The sequence below is a fragment of the Leiobunum rupestre genome, chromosome 6 (assembly GCF_980474605.1).
Source record: "Leiobunum rupestre chromosome 6, qqLeiRupe1.1.hap1, whole genome shotgun sequence".
NCBI classification, from domain to species: domain Eukaryota; kingdom Metazoa; phylum Arthropoda; class Arachnida; order Opiliones; family Sclerosomatidae; genus Leiobunum; species Leiobunum rupestre.
The window spans coordinates 32,816,068-32,822,612 of record NC_143389.1 but is presented as its reverse complement, the minus strand read 5'-3'; positions in this window follow the sequence as shown (position 1 = coordinate 32,822,612).

Here is a 6,545-nt window from a genome sequence, read left to right as displayed (position 1 = left end):
TGCTTTCAAGTAAAAATTAGTAGCATTAATTAAATAATTAATAGCTACAGTGGTGTAGCTATATTGCCGGCGCTAGAACAGGCGAGCGAGGCGAGCGTCTAGGGCCTCGCACTTAGCGACACGTTTTGTGGTCCCCACACCTAAGGGCACTTTTAGGGGTCCCCTTACTTAGCGGCACTTATTGAGGTGTACCTTCGCTGTGCCATTAAATAGTGACCACCATTGCTGGGTAATATTGATACTCTTTGTTAAAATAAAAATAGTGTCGAAAATTGTATTTCGTCTCTGACACCAGAATTAAATTTAAGTATTAGGAATTTGTATTGTATTTTCTTACACATTGGACATATATTCAGTTATTTTCCTTGAGTTATCTACTAAATAAAAAATAAACGGAAGCTAGTTTTGACTATCTATTTGTAAACTACGCCAACCCGAAATATCTGATGACAAAATATTTCAGTCTTCTTTATTTGCAAAATGCATTTATTTCAAATAATTTAATAAAACAGATATTTGACCTTTTTATTTATAAACTTATTTTATTAAAAAATATTTTCCTACATTTATTTAGAATATTTTTCTCTAAATAAATTAATTGTAAACGTTATTTATAAGTAACAACTGACACGAAAAAAATTTATTCGTTATTCGCCAAATGATTTTTTGCCCATCTCTGTCTATAATGCCTAACATTTCTCAATTTACATTAAAAATAAATCATTAAACGTAAATAAACCCCAATTATGAGTTTACCCAATTTTCACAAACTCTGATGGATTTTACGCAACTTTACTTAATTTTATCCTAAATAATTTATATATTTGCAATTTATTTGAATTTGTTAAATTTTCCTGGTATTAACCTAAATTTCAAGTTTATCCAATTTCATTAATTTACACAATTTTATTAGACATCATCCAAATTTCCTAATTTAAACAATATGATTGAAATTTCCCAAATATATCTTATTTTAACTATTTTCACCTGAAAAACCCCTAATTGACGCAATTTCATCTGTTTAACTTAATTTTATCCAATGTATCCAAAATATTCTATATTAATCAATATTTATAACCATTTGTCAGACCTTCCCGAGATTTTCCTTAAATTGGTCATATTTACCCAACTTTTCTTAAATATATCAAAAATTTCCCGAATATTTATGAATTTGAAGTTCATATTTTTTCGAAAACAAATTACAATTTTGGAAACTTTCATAGAGGGACCCTTAAAATAAGTGAAATTGCCATTCTATTTTAAATAGAAAAACTCTTATTCTTAGTTGTCTAAAACATTTCCAGTTGCCATGGAAAAACGGAAGCCCATTGTAACTTCTCCCCTAAGCGAGTTTCAAGTTTACCACCCAAGTTTAATGCAAACCGGAGATAAACACCTCGGTATAGTTTCCTTGTTAGTATTACTATCTTTTGAAATGCTTTTATCAATAAGCCCCGTTTAGTTTTTATTTTTCATTTAAAAGCGTTGAAATTATCGAAAACTTGGGCTAATTCGTCCAAGGGGTTGGTCACTCCGAAAACTCGGTGTACACTGTCGTACCTCTGACTGTGCTAATAACAGTTCGTGAACTCTACAGGTCATCCGAGAGTGACTTACCCCTCGAATTCGTCAAAAAAGTCTAATAAGCAGTTCGAAAAACCGGTACCAACTAGGGCAGATTATTAATCCTTATCAACCTTATGATTTATATGGTCAGTGGTGAAACAAACTTTTGGGAAAATAGAATATGTCATACATAAGGTTATTACGTTTACTTATGGTATAAGCAATGATGGATCGTAAAGTTACAGACTTTTGCTTTTAAGGCGTATGGCTTAATAATATCCGCGTGTTAAACAGTGATTTTTGGTAATTTTAATCTCGTTAATTTTCGGAGGGTAGATTCCAGTCGTATCTGGAGTTACGTGGGTATCCCATTTAGTTATAAGAGAAAAGCGGCGAGACTCGTTACGGGCTGAAAAATCCTCGCGAACGGAGTCGACAAAACGCGACAGAAAACAGAAGCTAATAGGGCTCCAATTAATCTTGGAAAATAATATGAACGCGTGGTGTCGGGAGTGTAGGCGCCCCAACTCTTCCCCATTATCCGGATATTATTCTTCGCGAACCCCAGTCCAAAGTTCGCGTTTCCGCGTGAGCTTATTTTTGGGCCTCGCTAAAACACGGATGGTTGATTATGGCTCTCCACCCCCTTGTTTCATAACAAACAAGGGCGAGTGTCATTTTCAGCCAGTGACTCGGAAAGACAAGTCGGTAGAGCCACGTCCTTTCGTTTCCTAGCTGTAACCTCTGGCTTTTGAGGGCACGACGTCCGCGCTTATTCAAGCGAGAGCTTCTCTTCACTTTACCTCTTTCTCTCTCACCGCTCTTTTCGTAATGGCACGAACTCCATTATCCAGCTCGCTTATCACTAGAGTTTTTTATAATTTATCACATTCTTTTCTACCTTTGTTGTAAATTTTTCATTCTTCGAACCTCTTTTTCTTAAATCTTAAATTAAGTATTATTTCGGTACACTTTTTGCTAATCTGAATATCCCGAACATTTTAACGAACTTAAAAAAAGTTTACTATACTATCTAGTTTAGATTGGTGAGAGCTAATTCGTGTTTTTGGAAGTGTGTAGTTTATGCGTATTAATGTTTAAAGAAAAGTAATGTTAATTAAGTTTAAGCAAGATTTTCTTATGAAGACTGCCTGTCGAACAATAGGTGTTTTCTTTAAGCCAACGCTTCACTTTTTGCTTTTGGGAGTACTGCCAACCGAGGTCTTTTTTAGTTGGCCGTAATAGCCGTTTTCTTTTTCTCGGTTTCGTCTAAAGTGTCGCCTGCTAAAGTTTATGTTTCGATCGTTTCACCATCTTTTTAGGTTTAATTGTTTTTTAATAGGTGGTTTCTTCTAACTTAGAAAATTATAAGTTAAATATTTGAAACTTAATTTGAAAGTTTCAAGATAAGATAAATTGCTTTCTTGTATATCTAAAGGTATGTACCATATGCAAACTTTTGATAGTGCCATTATTTCCGATAGGCCTTGTCCTACGTAAAGAAAACCTTAAAACTACACGACAAAAAATATAAAATATATTAAAACCTACCTAGGAATATTTTCATTTATGGAGTCCATAACCCACCCAACACTTTTCCAACGTGTAGAATAAATACTAAAATACTAAATATGACCAAAATTGTTATTTTCGCAAAGGCCGCTGCTGTTTCACTATTACCCAGTTTTATCTGAAGCAGACGCCAAAAAAAAAACGCATAACTCGATTCTATAACGTTTTTGTGACCTCGACCCCAACAGTAAAACAAGTTCGTCGGTGGGGAAAACAATTTGCTTAATCAGCTATTAAACTATATTGCAAGGCTGTCGTTCAATCGGTAAGCGTTTGAAATATTTCACAGCAAATTCATTGAAAAATTTGTTGTTTATTTTATTTATAGATGTATATATTGTTTAGATCGAAATATATTATCTACTCGGTTTAAATTTACTCTGTTACCTTAAAAGCATAGTAAGCGATTTTCAATAATCTGAGTCAACATAACTTGGCAGTGAAATAAACGTTGGCACGTGTTTAATTCTTGTCTCGCTCAAAGTACCACCTTGGCCAACCGATACAAAATAAAACACTCGAATTAATGAAACTGTCCGTACTAGTGGTACTCGAACATTTCTGTACATTATCTATAGATGGCTGTGCAACTATTGAAACTGGCAAATTACTTAAAGTAGACAAGTTGTTGACTGCAGTGACGTAATTACTGTAGTCAACAACTTGTCTGCTTTATTTAATTATGCTTTTAAGGTAAAAGAGTAAATTTAAACAGAGTAGATAATATATTTCGATCTAAACAATATATTTGATACAATGCAATTCTAATATTAGCCATTCTCTTTGAACTGTTTTATGGTTGTACAAAGGATTTTAACTCAGTAAAACACTTAGGACGCGCAAGGTTTAGCATGTTACTTCAGAGCACATCACTTGTCGACAAATAAGTCCAGTTCATGACGTTTATGGAAATATAATAACAGATCTTGCCCGTTATTTGATTTCATGACTTTTATGGCCTAGAGTAATATAGGACGTGACGGTTTTGTAAAAAGGACCTTGCCATTTTTAACCGAATGGTCTTTGGATTTTACACGTTTTTGTTTATAACAATAGAAGTGAAGCACACTGCCCACCCTGACACTGGCGAGACACTTCGAACTCACTGCACCTGTTTCACCGACTCGCTGAACTGTACATTTGTCGCCGTAGCTCAAGAACTATACCAGATAGACACTTCTCCTTTGGAAGGACATAATGGGAGCTTAATGTGAAACTGTATACCAAATTGCATTTAAATCGGCTTAGTAGTTTTTGCTGTAGAGCGCTCTGCGAGGAGAAGATGGAAGAAGAAGAAGAAGAAGCAAAATTAAGCCTAACTTTGCCTCATTACTACGAAACGTTGCGTCAACCCTGTTCGATGGATTTCGTATATGTTTGTCGCGTGCCTGTAACCTTTCAAACGATACGAGGGGGGTAAAATCGGCTTCATTCTGACTCGAGATAATATAGCAAGTGCTCGGGTAGGTGCATAGGAACTACCGTCCCTTTTGATATTTTGGCGCTCACCTTTCAAATCCATCGTAGAACCAGAATTTTAGAATAAAATATGTGTATAACACTACATTAAAAGAGTATTTGAGCCTTCGATCAACTTCTAAGATGTTGTAGAATTAATCATCGCAGCCTAATTTTAAACCCTTATTTAAACATGTAGTGGAACTTTAAATTGTTTGAGTGACACATTTAATTCAAGAAAACGAGAAATTGCGAAGGAATTTTCGTCTTTGATGTAGCTGTTCTCCTTACACGTTTAATTATCTGGGCTTAACCTCCCTTAATCTTTTCCATCGTCCCTAAGCTGGTACACTGTTGAAACCGAAGGAATTTTGGTGCCAGATTTTGTTCTTCTTCTTAGGTCAGATTAACCTTATTCTAAGACATTAAGACGTAACAAGTACGTGAGTAGGAATAAATTTAGGGGACGCGAAAGTTCTAGAACCAAGTTTCTCGTTACTTTGGTGTATTTTATTTTTGTCCGGTGTGTCTGCCAAAGTTAATTAGATTTAGGACCTAATTAGCTACCCACGCCGCTAGCTAGAACATTATTCGCTACTTAACCCACGCTGATGGTAATTTTAACGCTTTGACTCTAAATGTAGATTTCGCATTTTAACTGTCCACTTATACTGGCTGCTTCATTTTGCTCAGCGAAAGAGTTCTATTTTTACATTTATGTAAAGGACATTTTACCACCCTAAATTAGATTTCGATTTAAAAGAAAACCCTGTGAGTGGGACGATTTTTGTTTGGCTTTTAGTAGAATAGTTTTTTTAAGATTTAAAACTATGGTATTTATTTCCACAATTTTTTCGTAATATTTTCTTACTAACTATCTAGTTATTAGACAGGTTAAGACCACGCTAGAAAACGTCCAATGAAACTTGTTGGAGTGTAGCCGCAGCTTTATCGTGTACAACATACACTACAAATTTTCTAGCGCCAGCGTAACCTGTTTATTGATTTAACAAATCTTAAAGTTGACGAACTAACTCAAACCGACACTTTTTGACACAACTTAAAATAAGCTTAGGGCGCATTTCTATTTCGACTATTAAATGTTTAATTAAGCTTTTTAGATCATACTTTAGCCATAGTTATCCTTACTTATAGGGCCTAATACATTGTTTTAATATTATTTATCACAATTTCATTCCTTCTAAACAAGTATTAATTTATCTATTATTGATATATTTAAAGACGATGTCTCATAGCGTACAAAATCTTACTCGCCTCTGGTTAGAAACTTTTTATTTGAGCTTTAATCTACTCAAAACAGCGTTTTTCTGAGACAGTTCTTATCCCATCTGTTGGCAGAAAACGTAAATACTAAACATTCATAGGATTTCCCCTTTAATATCCGATACATTTTGCGAAAAAATTGGATCAAAAAGTATGGCATAATTTTTATTTGAAACTAATATAACAAAATACAGAACTGCAGGCATTTGTTTTATACGCTACTCTCTTGTTTATTGAATAATGCATTTGCCTTCCGTTTTGAGGTCGTGTTCATATACTACCCATTTTTTTTGTTTCTCAGTTTAATTATCTTTAATCGTAGATGATAGTCTATCGTATTTTGAGTGAATGCTTTTGTTGGAAAACGACCGGCACACAGTCTTTATACTTCCATCGTTATCCATTAGAAGAAATGAATACAAAAACTGTTTCTTAAATCCCATATAGACCTATTATAATTTTTTTCCGGTACACTTTTAATTTCATTTGGTTTCTGTAATATAATTTCCGGAGAAATACTTCGAATTTCTCGTTAGAAGACAAATATGATATATATACAATCTCAGTTTTCTTTCCCCTTCATAAACAAGTATTTACATTATTTTAATACGAATGTATAACCGATATAACATTTATAAACTTAAAAAGCAGTTTTCTTAAATTTA